The sequence below is a fragment of the Pelodiscus sinensis genome, chromosome 2, assembly GCF_052426305.1.
Source record: "Pelodiscus sinensis isolate ZL-2025 chromosome 2, ASM5242630v1, whole genome shotgun sequence".
NCBI lineage: Eukaryota > Metazoa > Chordata > Testudines > Trionychidae > Pelodiscus > Pelodiscus sinensis.
This window is the reverse complement of record NC_143053.1, coordinates 229,906,458-229,927,818: the sequence shown is the minus strand read 5'-3', so window position 1 is coordinate 229,927,818 and position 21,361 is coordinate 229,906,458. Positions and strand designations below refer to the sequence as shown.

At 41.2% G+C, this 21,361-nt stretch overlaps 1 protein-coding gene and 1 long non-coding RNA gene across 9 annotated transcripts in view; one reads left to right on the top strand and one right to left on the bottom strand.

The window, feature by feature from the left end:
* The window catches only part of MPP7 (MAGUK p55 scaffold protein 7), a 303,055-nt gene that overhangs the window by 16,849 nt on the left and 264,845 nt on the right, over positions 1-21,361 (top strand). Inside the window, exon 2 of one of the 8 annotated variants that reach the window (XM_075922581.2) lies at positions 16,141-16,225. The exons of the other annotated variants lie outside the window; for them this stretch is intronic. The gene's annotated coding sequence lies outside the window, so the exon portion shown is untranslated. The remainder of the gene's footprint in view (positions 1-16,140; positions 16,226-21,361) is intronic. 8 annotated transcript variants of the gene reach the window in all.
* LOC112546083 (uncharacterized) lies at positions 952-15,732 on the bottom strand. Its single transcript, XR_016348969.1, has 3 exons — positions 15,621-15,732; positions 8,235-8,287; positions 952-1,829 (listed from the first exon to the last, which is right to left on the bottom strand). It is a non-coding gene; the product is annotated as an uncharacterized LOC112546083 (long non-coding RNA).

The following is a 21,361-nucleotide window of genomic DNA, read 5'->3' as shown; positions in this document are numbered from 1 at the left end:
GGATATCAAGTGTGCTAGAACCAAAGGAACATACATTTTTTCTAATGTGATTGGTAAATATGACTTCAGTAACCTAGTATCTAAGGTGAAGGTGACAAAATTTTCTCTTATTATTGACGAGACAAGAGACATTTCTACTGTCAAACAACTTGTTCCGGTAGCTAGACATTATGATACTGATGTTCAAAGAACAGTGGACAAATTTCTAACACTTTTAGAAATTAAAGACACAACTGCTCTTGGAATTTATAATTGCATAGAGACATTTTTTTAACAGTAATGAAATCCCCTTTGAAAACCTAATAGGATTTGCCAGCGATAATGCTAGTGTTATGATGGGAAGCAAAGGAGGAGTCCAGCATCTCTTAAAACAGAAAAATCCTCATATCTTCATACAACCTTGTGTTTGCCATTCATTGCACTTGTGTGCTTCTAAAGCCTGCACTGCACTGCCACATTATTTAGAAGAGTTAGCCAGAAATATTTTTTCATATTTGAGCGATAGTCCTAAGCGCCTAAATGAATATAAAGAATTTCAAACATTTACAAATACCAATCCTCAAAAAATTCTCCACATTAGCTGCACAAGATGGCTTTCCCTTGAGCAAGTGGTGAAAAGAATTTTAGAACAATGGCCTGCACTTTTATTGTTCTTTACATCTGCTGCATTGGAAGATGGCATTCCTATGGCTTCAAGAATTCTAGAGGGATTACAAAATCCCATTACAAAAATGTATTATGCTTTCTTAGCTTACATTTTGCCTGACATCAATAAGCTCAATTTGGAGTATCAAGCAGAAACATTTAGAATTCATAAGTTAAGGAATTCTATTAATACTAGTGTTAAAGGGATTCTCAGTAATTTCATCAAGTGAGAAATTTTGAAACCTAATGATAGAAGTAATCAATATTAATGATCCTTCAACATATTTCAGGATAGATGACATTTATTGTGGTGCCACTGTAGAAAGCATTTACCTGGATAATTTAACAAAAATTTCCCGGAAAGAATTGCAAGAATTTCGAGTAAAAATTTTAAATTTATATGTTTGCCTTACAAAGCAGATGTTTCAGCGCTTTTTATCTTGAGAATTGTTTGCAAAATTGGAGTTGCTTGAGGCATTGGACCCAGCTAATGTTATTGAGGGAAGGCCTAAATCAATTATCCTACTAGTTATGAAATTTTCTAACCTAGTCGATGAAGAACATTATGAACAAATAAAGAATGGAGGGAGCTGACCATGCAAGATCAACCTCCTAATGCTGAAAAAATGCCTGAAATTTTGGTTTAACATATCTCAAGAAAAATGCGGTGACGAATATCGCTTCTCTTGTTAGATTGGCTGGGGCCCAGGGCTGAAGCCACACCTTGAAACCACCCACGAGTCTCAGCTTCAGCTCTGGGTAGTGGGGCTCAGGTTTCAGGAGCTTTGCCTGATGAGGCTCTTGGGCTTTGGCCCTCCTGTCTGGGGTGGTGAGGCTCGGATGGGCTCAGGCTTCTATCACCTCTCCTGAGGTCATGTAGTGACTTTTGTTGTCAGAAGAGTCATGGAGAAATGTTTGAGAAACCATGCTGTAGAATATAGAGAGTGAGGTCACAAATGGTAGATCTTTTAGTAGCATTGTCACCTTTTTGTTCTGCATTTTCTTCAGAGCTCAGCAGTTGCAGAGCAGCACTTGTTGGCTTGGTGTCCAGCTCTGAAGGTATTGCCCTGCTAGCAGTGCCAAAATAAGGATGTTAATACCATGCTATGCCTCCTTGATTTCTGTTCTGCTGGCTTCAGAGCAGGGTGGCTGTAGAGTGGTGGCTGATGACTTAGGGCCCAGCTCTGTAAGTAGAAGCACAGAAGTAAGGCTGGCGATACAATACAATGTCATCCTTCTATGCTGCTGCTGGTGGCAGCTCTGCCTTCAGAGCCAGGATCCTGGCCAGCAGCTGTTGCCCCACATGCCTCTCCCTCCCCTTGTGAGTTGCCCTCCCTCTGCAGGCACTAGTTGCCCTTGGAGCACTAAACCATGTAAATGCTTGAGCTAGAGTGCGGAGTCTTGATGCATGGACTTGGGTGATTATTTTTTTTCTTTTAATGTCAATTCATGGGAGTTGAGGAATTAACGTATTAGGGATGTAATAGTGTAGTTGGTTAAACAATTAACCAATAACCGGATGCTTATTGGTTAAAGATACCAGGTACTTCAAAGCCCTCTTCCCCACCGCCCTGAGGCTCTGCTAGTAATGCCTGCAGCCTGGCTCAGTCCTGGCTTGTGTTGACGGCTCCTGGGAGCTACCCCTGCTGCGACTCTGCAATAACTCTTAGTTCAGAGTTGCAGTGGGGATAGCTCCCGGGACCTAGAACAAGCTGGGACTGAGTGCTCTCATTCTAACCCTTATTAATTAATTGTGTAGTCGACAAAATTTTTGTAGACTACATGATTAATTAATTACATTTTTAACATCCCCGTGTGTGTGGACCTAAGATTGATTATTTTAAAATATCTGCCCAAAGCTCTAAATTATAACTTTAAAGTTTTGAAATGATGCTACAGTTTGCAGATGTTATGTACTTGGTAAGTAAATAAAAGATGAAAAACGGTATAAAAGAAAGCTCAACTTTTTTTCCCAGTGCAGAATCACTGCTGAAGAAACTTATTGTGTAAAATCAAGGGGAGAGGATTACATGCCTACTTGCTAAAAGTGGGCTGCAAAGAGTCCTTAATTAGATCATCAGCAATTGAACCTAACTTCCTAAACAAAGTTGGTTTCCTTTCTGTTTAAATATCCCTAGCAATTGGAAACAGTTGTGGAAATATTTAATATTAACCACAGAATGTTTAATTACTTGGGATACTGCAATATAAAAGCAGATTGATAATGTGTCATTGATGTTGTCACAGTTCCAGATTAAGTTCAGAAATGCCATTTGGATTCAAGCTTGCTTTTTCACAAACCCATATGTGCATTTAAAAGAGTGACTTTGCTTGCAGAGTATATCTTTCTGAAAGAGACACATTGTTTTGGTCACTGACAGAAAAGGAATTCTTAGCTATTTACATACTTAAAGGCTGCGTCTAGACTGGCTAGGTTTTCTGCAAAAGCAATTGCTTTTGCGGAAAAACTTGCCAGCTGTCTACACTGGCCGCTTGAATTTGCACAAGAACACTGACAATCTAATATAAGATTGTCAGTGTTCTTGCACAAATACTGTACTGCTCCTGTTCGGGGAAAAAGCCTTTTTGCGCAAATGCTTTCGCACAAGAGGGCCAGTGTAGACAGCTAAAAACTGTTTTGCGCAAAAAAGCTCCAATGGCGAAAATGGCGATCGGGGCTTTCTTGTGCAAAACCATGTCTAAATTGGCATGGATGCTTTTCCGCAAAAAGTGCTTTTGTGCAAAAGCATCCGTGCCAATCTAGATGCTCTTCTGCAAATGCTTTTAACGGAAAAACTTTTCTGTTAAAAAAAATTTGTGGAAAATCATGCCAGTCTAGACATAGCCAAAGAGTTTTCTTTGTACAGGTTCTTTAGAACATTTTTCAATGAGAGACCAACTAAGAATCAATTTCCAAATTTAAAGAGGAGATGCCAAGATGTACTCCTTAGATACTTTTCCTTTTAATTCCCAAATTGCAACATAACTTTAAATTAAAATATTAGTCTTTTAAGATAAAGGTTGGAGTAGTACTAAAAATTGTAAGTATGCCACCTTCGTGGGAAGCTTGCATTCTGCTTTCATGTTTAAATCAATGGCTTTTAAGGAAAAAATAACTTCTGTCTAGCTCTCTAGTACTGCTTTCTCTGAGTGATAACTTTTTCTTAAAAGCTCTAAAAGAAGCTGTGCTTATATGTGAATTAAGCCAGAAATGCACCATGTTGTTTAGGGAGAATCCTAAACCTTACTGATTATTGGAGGCTAGTTTGAATTGATCTGATTTGGAATAACTTGCAAGAAGTAAACTTTGCTTACTGATATTTATCAAAATGAATTGGCACCCCATGTGTGGATTGTTAAAATTTGGTGCCAGCCATTTCTTTTTTTGAGATTACTAATTCATCAAGATCATTGTAAGCCATTATTTAGACTAAGTGTTTGATTAAACTACTGTTGATTTTGCACTGACATCCTAAATCTTGTGGGCTCCTCAGTAAGTAACATACTTGACTTTAGCGGTATGGGCATGACATGTTTAAATTTAGAATTCCCTGATGCTGTGGAAACAGTACGGTATTATAGTGCCAAAAAAGTTACTACAAAAATCCATGGCTTCCTGTGATGTGAAACACACAAAATGAGCTCTCTGAATTATTCTAATGTAACATGACTTAAAATATATGAAGGGTTAAGTGTATCATACCATAAGTTATAATAGGTCATGAGTGTCAGATGATAGTAGAAGGGCATAACTGTGGACAAATAGAGTATGTGATTTTTAGTACATGCCAGAGGTATGAGTAAATTGGACAGCTCTGAGAGGAGGCAATGCACGTTCATCTGTCTTGATTTCACATAGGAGCTATAAAAGTTTAGTATGTTAAGGAATATGAATTCCTTTCCTCTTTAAAAAAGTGTAAAGGAAATTTAATGGTGAAGAGAAAAATAAAAAATGTTATGCTGAAGAATGGTTGAGTCCTTTGACTTGGGTTTGACTTCTGAAGTTAAGGACATAACTTTTGCACTATGGACATGCCTAATGCAGAGGGTATTGTCCATACATTTGACTGGATGATTTTGTACCTTATGATGCTGTAGTTTTCACACTTGGTGCTATTCACTCAATGGTGCATATCTATGGTACCTTGGCTACCCCCACATGCTAGCTTGTGCCAGTTTTCACTCAGCTTTCCAAATGTGATATTAGGCTTATGTTCTTTCTTTAGCACTGAATTCTAAAAGCAACTGCTAATGTTGAGAGTTAGTGAAGATTCACAGAAGGGAATGCAGGGGGAAAGAATTTAAGTTTAAAACTCGACGATATCCTGCCTAATAAAATATTTAAGGGGAAATTTTATTTTTTTCCTTTTGTTATAAATCAAAGTAAGTGCCACTTCAACAATTTGTTTTGCCGTATTACATTTTTTTAATTTAATATTTACGGTTGGCATTCAGTTCAAGCCTTATTAAGTAGTAAAACTGAAATGAATAGCAACTTTATTGTTGTTCGGGGAGAGAGGTGCCTTTCCTGGGAGATTGCAGTTCCTCAGTGTATTGGCTGACAGCTACTTTGCATTTAAATCAGCATGTAGAGAATTCTGTGGTTCATTGATATTTTGCTTCAGTTTGACAGTGGAAGGACAGCAGCCAAAAGCAGGAATTTCAGGTTAGTGTTCATACTAGGGAAGTTAATGATTAATTGGTGGGGGCTGGAGCAGACCCCCCAGGGCAAAGGGCTGCTTCAGTCCTGTGGAGCTGGCTGTGGGTGAGGGGCGCTCCAGCCCAGCCAGAAGAGCCCTCATCTGTGATGGGGGAAGGGCGGGGCACTCCAGCTCCCCCATCTGAACCTGTTTTATAGATTAATTGCTTAAACTTCATGTTTAACCAGTTTATTAATTCAATGCAATTTTACATCCCTAGTTTATACCCCATGATCAAGGAGTATATCTGCTATTACTATGTATGATGGATGGTGCTTTTGGTAGTGTCACCTAATGGTTAGTGGGTTGGGCCCTCCTTTAATGCAGAGGTGATTTGTAGGGGTGACCAAGCCCCACTATTACACTGTGCTCAGGCCCAAGGTCCTCTAAGAGTTAGCAAGGGCTCAATACCCAGGGGCACCCTAAGGCCTTCCTACCACCTACTCTTTCTGTAGTCCCAAGTTTTGCAGTGTATGATGAACTAGTAATAGAGATAGGTACTGCCTGACCTTCAGTTGCCAGATCTAGTGTGGCTCATAGAGCTAGTTTACCTTTATTAAATTCAGCAGTAATACAGGGAATCTATAGGTCTGTATCCTATAAAATGATAGCTTCAGCAGTATTGGTATAAAGCTTGAAGCATATGAACTTTGATGTAGATAAACATTTGAACAGAAAACTCCAAGTACTGGGGAACTGAAAATAGAGTGCTTAACTGATTACAGGAACATGACCCAATCAAAAAAGTAATGAAATGATGTTTCTTTGTTTTGGTCTTCACTGAGAAGTCTGGAGGTGTGCCTAACGTAGTGAATACAAGCAGAGAGAGGGTAAGTTTAGACGATAGGATACACAAAGAACAAGTTAAAAATCACTTAGGAAAGTTAGATGTCAGCAAGTCACCAGGTCCTGATGAAATGCATCCCAGGATACTCAAGGAGCTGATAGAGGAGGTATCTGAACCTTTAGCTATGATCTTTGAAAAATCATGGAAGACAGGGGAGATTCCAGAAGACTGGAAAAGGGCAAATATTGTGCCCATCTATAAAAAGGGGAATAAGAACAACCCAGGAAACTACAGACCGGTCAGTTTAACGTCTGTCCCAGGGAAGATAATGGAGCAGGTAATTAAGGAAAACATATGCAAACACTTGGAAGGTAATAAAGTGATAGGGAATAGCCAGCATGGGTTTGTGAAGAACAAGTCATGCCAAACTAATCTGATAGCTTTCTTTGATAGGATAACGAGCCTTGTGGATAAGGGAGAAGCGGTAGATGTCATATACCTAGACTTTAGTAAGGCATTTGATACGGTCTCGCATGATATTCTTATTGATAAACTAGGCAAATATAACTTAGATAGGGCCACGATAAGGTGGGTGCATAATTGGCTGGATAACCGTAGTCAGAGAGTTGTTGTTAACGGTTCTAAATCCTGCTGGAAAGGGATAACAAGTGGAGTTCCGCAAGGGTCTGTTTTGGGACCCGTACTGTTCAATATCTTCATCAATGATGTAGATATTGGGATAGAGAGTACGCTTATTAAGTTTGAAGATGACACCAAACTGGGTGGGGTTGCAACTTCTTTGGAGGATAGGGACATAATTCAAAATGACCTTAGCAAGTTAGAGAAATGGTCAGAGGTAAACAGGATGAGGTTTAATAAAGAGAAATGCAAAGTGCTCCACTTAGGAAGGAACAATCAGTTCCATACATACAAGATGGGAAGCGACTGTCTAGGAAGGAGCATGGCGGAAAGGGATCTAGGGGTCATAGTGGACCACAAGTTGAATATGAGTCAACAGTGTGATGCTGTTGCAAAAAAAGCAAATATGATTCTAGGTTGTATCAACAGGTGTGTTGTAAGCAAAACTCGTGAAGTCATTCTGCCGCTCTACTCTGCACTAGTTAGGCCTCAGCTGGAGTACTGTGTCCAGTTCTGGGCGCCACATTTCAAGAAAGATGTGGAGAAATTGGAAAGGGTACAGAGAAGAGCGACAAGAATGATTAAAGGTCTACAGAACATGACCTATGAAGCTAGGCTTCATGAACTGGGCTTGTTTAGTTTGGAAAAAAGAAGATTAAGGGGGGACATGATAGCGGTTTTCAAATATCTAAAAGGGTGTCACAAGGAGGAAGGCGAAAATTTGTTCCTCTTGGTTTCTGAGGACAGGACAAGGAGTAATGGGCTTAAAGTGCAGCAGGGGAGGTTTAGATTGGACATTAGGAAAAATTCCTAACTGTCAGGGTAGTCAAATATTGGAATAAATTGCCAAGGGAGGTGGTGGAATCTCCCTCTCTGGAGATATTTAAGAACAGGTTAGATAGACATCTGTCAGGGATGGTGTAGACGGAGCTTGGTCCCGCCTTGAGGGCGGGGGGCTGGACTCGATGACCTCTCGAGGTCCCTTCCAGTCCTGTGATTCTATGATGTATATGATAAGTTGAGCTCATTGATACATTAACCTATAGGAGAAGAATAGTTCAACATTAGTAAAATAAGGCTGTACAAATAAGGAAGATGGGAGAAACCCCCCAACTGAATTTACATCAAACATAGTGGCATCAGTGTATATCAGAAAAGTTGCATCCCAGCCTCAGGTTTGACAGTGGAAGTACGCAGCCAAAAGTAGTAGGGGAGAAAGATGCAGCCTTTTGGAGGTGCCAATATGGTGGCCACTGATGATAAGGAAGATGACGGCTGACTGATATCAAAGTTTGTTCTGCCAGGGATGTTGACATGAATGTTCTGTAATACCTCTCTCTACCTTACTGAACTGGAATGTTTGTGACTCTGCTAAAGGTATGAGTATACTTTATAAATATCAGAGAGTTTCTATATAGCACGAGTGTTGCCTCTGTGCTCGTCGAGGTTCCTGTCGTTCTTACCCTTTTGTATGTTAATCTCGAGCAGGGGTCAGCAACTTCTTCAAACCTAAGAGCTAAATTACATCAAAATTAAGAACAAGTGGTCAACGAAGAGCCAGTATAAGAATGTCCATTTGCATGACTAAAAATATGCATCTTAATATTATTGATAATTGACATGATGATTAATAATAACTTAAATGAAACCTTGTATTCACAGACTTAATTCAATGGGACTTCTGCTTCTGTATCTTTTTGCACAGTTCTTTGAAGTTTACATAATAAATGGTCAAATTCAGCTTCATGCACCCATTCAGGCTGTCTGTCAGCCTTGCGCGCAAATTACCTTTGTGATTCAAATGACAGAAAGCCTGCTCTCACATATAGTTGGAGCCAAACATTTAAAGTAAGGTCAACCTGACATTCTGCATGGCGATGTATGTGACAGGAAGTTCTTTCCAAGTGTTCAGAATCAGATTATTGTGGTGCTTTGTCTGCCATTTGTGCAGTTTTGCCAGTTCATGTTGTTGAGCAAGGCATTCGAAATCAAAATTCAGTGTAACGAATTTTTCCACCTCGATATCTGACTCCTTGAAATCTGCTATTTCTATTTCTAAATGACTGACTGACAGAAGACTGTCAAATCCAGTTCTTCAAAGGATGCTTCATGTGGACAAATCATCAACTTCAGCAGAGCACTGTGTTTGCAAAAGTCAACAAAACAATACTTGAATGCCATCAGGAGCTCAAACAAACTAGGACAGCTGCTGCAAATCAAGGCTGTTGTTTTAATTCTCTTTCTGATAGGAATCAGGAAGTATTCATAATGTTTTGAAATGTGCCACCAGTCTGCCCATCTCAGTATCGTTTAAGATAGTCAATTTTGACTCAGATCCAAACATTGCCTGCTGCAGAGTCAGGACTGTATTTCCTTGCTCTTGTGGCTTAAGCTTCTGCTCATTCAAATGACTAGTAATGTTAGTGAGTCAGTGAAACTTGAGCAACAGGTCACAGTCTGAAAGCTCAGTGTTTTCGACACCCAAAAATGACTTAATGTTGTTAATGCAGGCAGCAAAACTAGACAAAACTTTGTCACATTGCTGTGCATTAATAGATCATGGTATTTGAAATTAACTTTTTCAAGCAGTGACTGAAATTGATGGTGATTAAGGGCTCGGGCAAGAATCCAGTTGACCCCCTGCCATTCCCGTACCCGCTACCCACACTCCAACATTCTTTCCCAAGCCTCCTATGCCTTAGCCTCTTGCCCTACTCCTGCACCCCTCCACATTCTCATCCCCTGTCCTGAGCGCTCCCCCCTCCACTACAACACTCCCCAGTCTCTTACCTTGAGTCCCCCTACACTCTACCCCACCCACACTTATAATCCCTCCCCCAGCTCTGCCCTGAGGCTCCCCCTTTCTGCCCCCAGGAGGATTTGTGATACAGCAGTACCTTTAAGAAATTTGTTACTTTCACTCCTGCTGGTCAGCTCTTTTCTGATCTTTCTAGCTTCCTTTTTAAATATTCTCCTATGTCTCGATCATTCTCTGCAAGTGTGCCTAAGCAGGGTCATTTTTAGAGTTGCTGTTGAACCTTTTCAGTTCTAGTGTGGAATTTATACACCCATCACAGTTGAAGAGATGGGAAAAGAAGCAAAGACCAAACTTGTATTACAGCATTAGTCTATACTTCAGCTAGTGGACTCTACTGATTTTTATTAAGTGTGATACTACTTTTGGTAACTCCGTCACGGTCTAAAAACTTTGATGTGATTTGTGTCTATATTTGAAGTGCTACAGTGCCATAATATATAGGTAGTTAAGAAATTTAACTAGTTGTGCTTTATTAATGTTTTGCCTCCCAATCTTACTTCTTTTTATTACTTTGAAACTATTCTGGAGTATGTATCCTTGGTTTGCTGCTTTTTTCATATGGCTGGTGTTGAGCAGCAATTACAGTTTCACCTGAAGTTGATTGAGCAAAATGGCTACCTCAGGAGTAACAGAATTTATTGGATTAGTGCCTTCTTCATATATATGAATTAGGCAGTAGGTTATGGTATGCTTGATGGTTTGTCATGGGGAACCACGCTACCACACCGGGGAGTTGTTGATTTTCCATTTATACGTCCAATATCTGCATTTATTGTGGTTGGTTCAAATTCCGTTCAGAATTGACCATATGCCCGTGGAAGGTCAAACCCAGGAAGCTTCCACATGGGAATTGGTCAAGGGATTTACTTTTTAAGTCTTGTTTAGCCTACTCTGCTTTCCCAGTCTCCTTCTGATCATAGCCTAATTGTACCAGGCTAAATGAATATTCCCAGAAAGTCTTCAGGACTTAAGATGTTGCGAGAGAGGGAGCAGGACTTAAGATGGAGCAGGAGGACTATGTCCAGGTCTTGGTGAATAGGCAGACATCTGTTTTCCTGGGTTTGCTAAGCTTCACAGAATGGTGCAGCAATTTGGTGTATGGGTGGAGTAGTGATTTCAGACAGGATAGGTAGTCATGGTGTTGGAGTTTACTTAAATATTCCCATGATACATTGCATCACTGTGTTCAGCTGGATTTGCACAAGTCACATGGGGCTGCATCTGCTCCATACTTGTGCACAATATTCATCTATTGATTATACAAGTGCTATTGAACATGTTCTCAACACTGATGCTGAAGTACCCCCATGTTGTACTTGGTGTCAGCCTTCAAGGAGTCCACTCTATTAAGTGAGACTTCACAATGAATGTCATCAGCTTGGCAGAAAACGTTGGTCAGCCATCTCTGTGTCATCAGACAAGCATCTTGAACTCCTTGGACTTGAAAAATTAACTAGCCCTGGAAAAATGCCCACGCTGCCCAACAAAGCTGTATAGAGCTGTGTACAATCACCGTCTTTGTCCTCAGAACTCAGGCTAGTCTTCTCAAAGAGTGATGAAGGGTAAGAGTGGTATGTGATTTTTTTTCCTTAGGATGTAGCAACCTCACCCGTCCTTATTGCACTCCATAGGAATATATACTCAAGATGAACAAACTTGTTCCTGTATCTAAGAAGTCTTCTGTGGTGGTTCTGCCACCAAAAATTAAGTATTCTACCTTGGTCTGTTTCCGATAATCTCATAATCGTACAAGGCAGTGTTACTATAAATTTACTAAGAATACTAGCTAGATATACTGTCATCTTGTTCTGTGATCATATCATACTAGCCAATCAGTTACCTGGGCATTGGTCTGTCCAAATATGACTCCCTTGATATTTCTACATAGAAATAAAAGAGAATGCAGCAATTTATGATTTTCTGGAAAAGAAAGGGGAGAATGAGACAACCAGTGAGACAGGTAGTCACAGACCTGTGAAGTCTCCTATTTGCACTGTCTTGAAGCTTCAGTCCCCATTGGAATAGGTTATCCATGTTTCTGACCACCTCTTGGCCTCTCAGGATGTCTCCCCTGTAAACAAGTCTCTATCATTTCCATGATATGATTGAAGACTCCAGTCCTTCCTTGGAACATACTTGAACCTGGCTGGAGAGCTTGGCTGAGAATATATGTACTAGGGTGGTTGGGCTAGTACAAGTCCCCAGAAAAGTAACAAGGAATTGCATTCCAGCTAAATCCAAGTTGGGGGGTGGTGTCCTATACTTTTGTAGTCATCCCATCTTCACCAATGGAGTATTCCAGGGAAAAGTCAGAGTATTAGTAGCTTTTGTTGGATTGTCTTCCTTCCTCCTTTACACTACTATGATAGATTTTTCTAATATTAGGAATATGATATAGCCTGGTGAGATCCTTCCATGGTGCACAGTTCCTCCAGGAGCAAGCAGATAAACAGAAGTTCCATGATTTGGGTTTCACTGCAGACACATGTATCTGGGTCCTTGGAATAATGGCCCCACTTCTGCACATTGTCTTTTGACCTGCCAACTCTTATTCAAAAGTTCTTTAAACATCTCAGGTTAACTAATCTTTCTCAACTGTGGGGAAGCAGTTGGCAATGTGATTATGCATTTTGGTATTCTCGCTGAATATTTCAAGTCACGTGTGCAACATTTTCAGTTATATAGCTGCTGGTAATTTTTTAAGTGGTTCTGTTGCTGCTAGGAATCATTTCCATGATTTCAGTCAGCTAATTGCTGTAGTATAGTCATGTAGTGGTATTGGATATCTTTTTCCATTTTTGTAAAAGCTCTCTTAATATTAGGTGGAGCAATTCTGGAAAACACATAGAAACTATTCACATGTATTAATTTTAGACATCCTGAAATGTAGCAGCAGTTCTCATTCAGCACAAAGTATAGCTTCTTTGTGCAAGTCAATTTTTCCCACATTGAAAGTGCATATTTGGCAATCAGTTTACAGAGTACAGGTTGAACCTCTCTAGTCCGGCAATATCCATGGTCCGGCATATTTTAGTTACCCAGATATCCACTTATAATGGGTGTGGCCAAGTTCCCACAGTCCCATAAATGTTGTTTACAGACACTATTTCTAGTTCTCAGTCCTCTGTGCTATTATTTAGCTCTAATTTAACCCTAAATGTCTTCTAAGAATCTGTAAGTAATGGAAGTGTTGATAATGTTGCTAGACAATATTGATCTCCCATGGTCCAGTAAATTCTCTGGTTCTGCACCAGTCAGGTCCTGAAGGTGCAAGACTAGAGAGATTCAACCCGTACAAGGTTGATGGCAGTTGAATTGGTTCCCCATTTTGAGTTTACAAGCTTCCTGTGTATGTTCTGGTTATAAAGTTTTCCTTTTGTCGTCTTCACCTATGCTTTGAAGAGAGTGCAGTATAGTGTTTGCTCCAAGGTAGTCAGGATTCCAGCAGTGGACAAGTGATAGCCCATTCTATTTGAATTGTCTGTTGGCTTGATCGGGGCATAATTAGTTCACAGTGTATTGGACTGAGAACCCAGTCAGCACTGATGTTAATGTAGTGTTTGGGTGGGCAAGATCTTTGACTTACGCGGTGAAGCACTGGTTATTGGTATAGATCTAACTTCTTGTGCTGAGATGGATTGATCGATCATTTGTGTAGATGTTGAAAGGTAGAGATTCACGATTTTGTCCTCTTCTCTTTTCATTTACCAGGATCAAAGCTTACATGGCATCATATGGTGCTTATGGCTATAGATTGAGTGTTATGCAAATTAGGCTCTTTAACATTTCTTCTTTGTATTTGAGTGCTATGCAAATCTGTTTAGAAATAATTATTTAAATGGAAGCTTCATCCAGAGAGCTGTAAGGAGAGAATGGGAATTGAAACCCTTGCACCATAATGCTTTGAACAGATAAGTACTTCTGCCTATTATTCTCAGAAAAGTGAATGACATACTGATGGTTTTTGTCAACTGTTCTTGGTCCAATTGCAGCATGGTTTGTTAATCTTTAAGGTGCTGAAAGACTATTAGTTGTTTTTAAATTTTTTTTGAGAAGGAGAAAGACACTCTTCACATTACACTTGTTCGTTAGAGCCGAGGGGGGTCCCAGCCTAGTAGATTTTGTGTGCTTCAGCCCTGTGGTAGGGGGAGGAGGGGGCTGGAGTGCCAGCACAGGCTTCTCAATGCAAGGGGCCCCCCTGAGCCTCAAGGGCTGGATCCAGGCAAGCCAGGGGCTGCATCTGGCCCCCATGCCTGAGGCCTCCCCTCCCCTAAGCTTTTATAGAGGAGGTGATTGTTCCACAGCTCAGTTTGAAACTGTAACTAGCCAACCTACCTTTTAAATCCAGATTTCCCAACCTATGGGTTGGGACCCAAATATGGGTCTCCATTACGTTTCAAAAGGGTTGCCAAGTGTCTCCCCAGGTGGCTCTGCCCCCCCCACCCCCTGTTTTTGAATTGCCTTGGGTCACCAAGTCTTCCTAAATTGTCAAAATGGGTCCCCATCTGGAAAAGGTTGGGAACTGCTGTTTTAAAGGCTTTTTTGTATGACCCTTTTGAACTTCATCTTTAGCTTTAGTATGTGTTATGGTTATTCTTTGGAAAGTGTGTTACCTCAAATGTAGTGTAAGTTTGGGGAAACTAGTGTGATGGAACATTCCATATCCTTTATGAAAATATGCTTATGAATATGACATAACTGGAATATGTTTTTTAAATATCTCAGGTAAGATGTAATTGGAAGAGTTATAATCTACTGAATATCATTTTCCTATTTGTAAAGAATTCTCATCTACCCAGCATCACCACTGAGATACTGATGACTTGATGACCTCTCAGGGTTCCTCCCAGTTCTATGATTCTGTGATTATCGCTATCTTGAGTTATTTGGCATTAAAATTTCTCTGAACAATAAAAGTGATCATCTTTTATAAATATTTCTGAAAGTTAGTTTGTTTGTTTGCTCCAAAAGATCTCAGAAACAGTAAGAACTAGAAACACCAAATTTTGCATGGATACAACTGATTTCCTAACTTAAATAACTAGATTGATTATATCTCATAATTGGTGCCCCCAGAGCCCCAGTTGGGCCACTAATTAGCTTTTAGTAGTGCCTGATCATAGGTATTTGCTAAACTCTTCTCTTAAGCATGTCTCAAACTGCAACTACGAGATCCTTTCGCTGTGATAACAGAAGTACTAGCTATGTTAATTTCTTAAAGTAATATATAAGAGAAAAGTATTTCCAATAAAATATGCTATGTTAATGTAATTGACGTAGTTCATTCATCTCACCTTCTACTATATTTTCCCTGGGTGACACCGGGTATTTCTGCTAGTAGATAATATAATTCAGAGTCCCATTTAATAATTCTGGTTTTGAAGAAAATAACTTATACTTTAATTGTCACTGCTTAGTGGCTTGCTATACTGGTATGGGCATACTCTTTAAAAAGAGGGATTTCATCTTCAGCTTCAGAAACAGACACTAACTAGCCCAAATATGCTGGAACAGAGAACTTTTGCTCTCAGGCTGTCAGCCGACGGTCAGGGCAGTGTGTATGTGCTATACACCCGAGACTTCAACTGCTGAGACCAGGGTCCCTTGCAGCAGGCAACCTGGAGGAGGCTGACGGGTGACAATAAGTGTACAGGGAGAGCTTATTACACTTCAGATTTTAGCTGCTAGAATCTGTGATTCCTTCGCAGCGGGCAGCCTGGGGGAGGCTGAGAAGTGCCCCAACGGATCTGCCACCTGGGAGTGACACACATCCAAACGCCCAAGCTTTCCCTATATCTGTCCCTTAAGACCGGCTGAAGTTTTTAAATTGTGCTTGGTTCTGTTACAGCAACTGAAGGAGTCAGGTTAAAACTTAAACAGTTACAGGTTTATTAAAGAAGCTTATAAATCATATGGTTACAATGGCTATTGCTCTATTTCTTAACTACTAGCAAAATATAGATCTTAAAAATGGTTACAAAGAAGATAAAGATAGAAAAAATAGAAATAATGGTACCAAGTAACAGCTTACTCTTTCTATGTGTACACTTAAGATAGAGGACCACATCCAGGTACAATTTTTACCCCCTTCTGTGCCTCTCGACTCCAGCATGTCAGGCCAGGGCCGGTCCCTCAATTCCTTGGAAAGACGAAAATACGAAGTGGGTGTCCCCATAGAACCTCGGGAGGTCAAACACCTAACCCGACCAGCAGGTAGAGGGTAGAATGACACACAAAGTGAGTGTGCTGCTTGGACCTATTTTTATACCCATCGGGTCACGTATTTCTCTTTCTTGTCTGTCATGCCAAATGGTGCTGGTCTGTCTTTTGTGAGACCAGTTCTTACAAGGGAGTTGTGAACTTAATTTACACTTGTAAGAGAGATAACTAAATTGGAAGTACTGGGCATTCTTTTCTCAGTGGGAAATTCCTCTCCCAGGGACTGTGTGTGTTCGAATCAACATGGGTGCCAGCCTGGGCAGTTCTCGCGTCCTCGAGGCCAGCCTATTGCCTTAATCGCTCTCTCTCTCTCCTCATATCTATGTTTTCAGCTTCTCAGGATCAGATGAGCCAGCATAGACTATGCTGATTTTACTGCTCCTTCTCTGCCCTGTATGCTTCAGGAACCTCAGAGAGGTAAATAAGATGGATGAGATGGGGAGGGGGCGGTCTGTCTGGCTACACAGGCACTTGAAACAAGTGTAGTTTAGGTCTATCACTGTAGCAAAACTTCTTATATTCTTGAAGTCTTAATAAAAATTGTGATGGCCATTCAAATTAGAAACTTAATAGATTACATCAGAATGTTCCATTTTAGAAGATCAAAACAGTACAGTCTTCTGACAGTTAAGATAAATCCTTGCTACTACATCCTTTTCCTTCTATCTGTTTTTCCCCTTTGTATTATGTATGGTTTGAAACAGATAGTGAGGAAGCTGACTCGAAGAAGCTGTAAAACATTTCTGATTTATGTTAATCAGAAAAGCAGAAAATTGAGTAATCTGTGACTCAAATGTTGCCAGGAGCCATTGTGTGGAGTAGGGACATAAAATCCTGTTCAGTCAGTTGACCTGATGAACATTGTTTAACCGCTTAAAGGAGGTGTGAGTAGGGGGTTAACTGTTTAACCAGTATGCATCACCCTTAGTAGGTGTCCTTACCCATTAGGGCTAATCAGTGGGCTGGAGCAGTTGGGCAGGGGGTGCTCCAGCTTGGCTGTCACAGGTCCTGCCAGCGGTAGACCCTTCTGGGCTGGAGCAGCCCACTGCCCATGTCGGGGAGGAGGCTGCTCCAGCCCACTGGTTAACCGTAATGGGAAAGCATTGCCCATTAAGGATGCTTACTGGTTAAATGGTTATTAATTCACATTCTCAGTGTGGAGAGGCAGCTTTTAACTTTCCCCATATTTTCTTACACATTTGTGGTAGTTCATGTTAAAGTGTAATAATAGTTCTAGTTCCTGGCAGACTACGTTGCAAGTAAATGGGGAAACAGGCTTTATCCATAAAAGTCTGTGTTGAAGCCCATTGCTGCTTGTCCCATGAGAGGTCAAGGAAAATAATCCTTCTCAATTGGGAACTTTTTAGAACAGTCACATAATAACATAAAAACGGCCATAACGAGTCAGACCAAAGGTCCATCTAGTCCAGTATCCTGTCTGCTGACAGTGGCCAATACCAGATGCCCCAGAAGGAGGGAACACAACATGTAATCCCCACATGATCTCTCCCCTGTCTCCCACTTCCAGAGAAACCGAGGTTAGGGACACCATTCCTACCCATCCTAGCCATTGATGGACCTAACCTCCATGAATCTATCTAGCTCTTCTTTGAACTCTGTTAAAGTCCTAGTCTTCACAACATCCTCTGGCAAGGATTAAAACAACACTGGTAACAATGAGAGTACTGAATTTTTGGCACCTGTTAGTTGTTTTTTCTGGCTTTAAGTGTTTGTTTTCTTTAAATATATACAAAAGTATTCAAGTTAAATATGGCTGTAATTTTGAAGTAGTTTTGTGCACAAGAATAAAATTTTGTACAGGCAGTCCCCGACTTACGTGGATCCGACTTACGTCGGATCCCTAGATACGAACAGGGTGAGGCAACTCCCGCACATGCGCAGCAGCATTCCCAGGGCTCGCTCACCTGGGTCCTAGGATCTTCCTCCTCCTCGGGCCGGCTCCAACTAGGGTCCCGCAGAGCTGCTGGGTAGAGGAAAAGTGCCTCCCCATGCCCGCTGCCCCCCTGCCAGCAACAGGCTGCCCCCTCCCCTGAGCAACAGGCTGCCGAACAGACAAAAGCAGCCTCTCTGCCCCTCCTCCCCTCTATACATGCCGGGCTCCCGGAGCGCAGCAGCGTCCCCGGGGCTCGCTCACCTGGGTCCTAGAATCCACCTCCTCCTCCTCTTCGGCCGGCTCCAACTGGCCTCTGCCTGCAGCAGCTGGCCACAGGGACAGGAATCCCGCAGAGCTGCCGGGCAGAGGAAAAGTGCCTCCCCACGCCCGCTGCCCCCCCCCCCCGCGGCCTCGCATCCTGCACGCCTCCCCCTCCTCCCCTGCCAGCAACAGGCTGCCCCCTCCCCTGAGCAACAGGCTGCCGAACAGCAGACAAAAGCAGCCTCTCCGCCCCTCCTCCCCCTATACATGCTGGGCTCCCTGGGCAAACAAAGACTCCACCAAAACAAACAAAGTGCTGGCCTCATTGTGTTAGCAAAAAAAGGACCCTCCTCCTAGAACCCTGGGTGGTGTGTGGAAATAAAGCTATTAGCTCAAAGCATGGTGCAGAGCTGTTTGGTATTTGATGAGTTACTCCTTTAGTCCTGAGTTTGTCACAGGGACAGAAATAGATGTGAAATCTTCTGAACAGGGGAACAGACAGCAAAACAAACATTAGAGGGGAGTTAACCTTTCCCTATGCTATCCAAAACTAAAAAAAATGTTTGGCTAGAGTTTCCCCTACAATATGTACCAGTTCCGACTTACATACAAATTCAACTTAAGAACAAACCTACAGTCCCTATCTTGTACGTAACCCGGGGACTGCCTGTACTACAGAAAATGGCCATTGCTTGGGTTTTTTTCTAGTTAGTGTGACTGTTTTACTGTACAGCAATCTGATGTAGAATCATAAAATACTGAAACTGAAAGGGACTTCTAGAGGACATAAAGTCCAGTCCTATGCTCTTACTACAGGACCAAGCACCATCTAAGGGTGCGTCTATATAGTAAGGCTTAACTTGGAAAAAAAACTACGCAAATTGAGCTACATAAATTGTGTAGCTTATTTCAAAATTGGGAGCATCTAAACAGCACTTATTTCTAAATAGAGCACTCTTTCTCTGACTTCCCTTACTTTTCATACAATGAGGGTTACAAGAGTCGGAGTAAGATGTCCTCCAGCGTGACAGTATTTTGACATTATTTCGATGTAAGTGCCTACTATGTAGACGCAGACTAAGTTATTTTGAAATAATGTTGCTGTGTAGATGTACCCTAGATCATCCCAGATAGGTCTCTATCCAATTTGCTCTTAAATATCAACAGTGATGGATATTCTACAACATCTCTAGGCAACTTATTCCAGTGTTTAACCACCCTGACAGTTAGGAAGTTATTCCTAATGTCCAACCTAAACCTCCCTTGTTGCAATTCAGGCCCATTGCTTCTTTCCTATCATCAGACGCCAAGGAACAATTTTTCTACCTCTTCCTTGTAACATCCTGTCATGTCCCCTCTCAGTCTTCTCTTTTCTAAACTAAAAAACCCAGTTATTTCAGTTTTCAGAGGTCATGTTTTCTAAACCCGGGATGGGGAACCTTAGGCCCAGGGGCTGGATGTGGCCCTTGGGTTGCTTGGATCCAGTCCCCACCCCCTGAGGCTCAGGGCTGCAGTTGAGGGCCATGTCGGTGAGGGTCTGGTTGGTTTTTTTGCTTCTCACGTATGTGGCCCCTGACTGATTTTTGGGGGGGGGGGGGGATCAGCAGCCCCAACCCTAAAAAGGTTCCCCACCTCGATTCTAGACCTTTAATCATTTTTGTTGCTCTTTTCTGGACCTTCTCCACATCTTCCTTGAAATGTGGTGCCCAGAATGGGACACGGTACGCCAACTGAGGCCTAAACAGTGCAGAGTAGAGAGGAAGAATGACTTCTCGTGTCTTGCTCACAACTCTTCTGTTGATGCATCCCAGAATCATGTTGGCTTTTTTTTTTTCAAAAGTGTCACACTTTTAACTCATATTTAGCTTGCGATCCACTATGACCCCTAGATCTCTTTCTGCAGTACTCCTTTCTAGACAGTTGCTTCCCATTCTGTATGTGTGAAACAGATTGTTCTTTCCTAAGTGGAGTAGTTTGCATTTATTCTTATTGAACTTCATTCTATTTACCTCAGACTATTTCTCTAGTTTTTCCAGATCATTCTGAATTTTGACCCTATCCTCCAAAGCAGTTGCAACCCCTCCCAGCTTAGTATCATCTGCAAATTTAATAAGCATATTCTCTATGCCAATATTTAAATAGTTGATGAAGATGTTGAACAGAACTGATCCCAACACTGACCCCTGTGGAGCCCCACTTGTTATGCCCTTCTAGCATGACTGAGAGCCGTTAAAACTACTCTCTGAGAACAGTTGTCCAGCCACTTATGCACCCACCTTATAGTAGCCCCATGTATGTTGTATTTCTCTCGTTTATTGATAAGAAGATCATGCGAGGCCATATCAGATGCTTTCCTAAAGTCAAAGTATACCATGTTCACCACTTTTCCCTTATACACAAGACTTGTTAAATCTATCAAAGAAAGCTATCGTATTGATTTGACATGATTAGTTCTGTACAAATGCATGCTGGCTGTTACCTTTTACCTTATCTATAAACCATTATATATTTTATAATTGTCATATGATTTTTCTATCTACTTTTAAGTGCATAGGAGATAGCATGTACCAAAGAGTTTAATATTAATACGTTAAGTTATTCACATTTCTTAAGGAACAAGAGCTCCCTCTTCTGGATTAGAACTACTATGGTAAAATTGGAAAGCTCTTTGAAACTTTTCTGTGTTTGCCATCCTAAATGTTTTAAGATTTAACTTTCTTGTACAGAAAGTACATACCTGGTGCACAAGACTGGCTCCCATGCTGACGTCCCTGATGCTGGCAATAGTGGCAACACCTGTGCTCGCTCATGAACAGTGACAACATAAATTGGAATAATTTGAGCATAAACATAACTCCAAACCTGAAAAGACGTTCTAGAGGGAGACTATGTGCTCTCTTTCTCTCAGCTAGGTCTTCTGGTGAATTACAATAAAACTTTATTCCATCACAGGTGATAGTGTTCACAAGAGTCCTAACTCTAGATTGGTGAGAACATATCTTCCTGAAAACAAGTTCATGCTGATACATCTGCTAGTACATAAAATAAAGTAAAATTAGACTACAATGTTAGATGTGGCTGGGGCTGGTAGGACATATGTTGGTGTATAAATACATGAAGCCCCTTGCCAGACTTTATTCACAACCACTCCAACTTTGATCTATTTCTTAGCAGTGCATCAGATGAACAAGGTGGTAGTGCCATTTAGCATTGTTCCAGAACTGAGTTGGTGGAAAGAACCCAACAACGTGCGTTCAGTGGTACCATTTACCACTACCACTCTGTCATACATACATTAATCAGTAAGCAAATGGTCTGGTAGCATTTCATAGACTAACGAAACATGTAGATGGTATCATGAGCTTTTGTGGGCACAGCCCACTTCTTCAGATGACTGG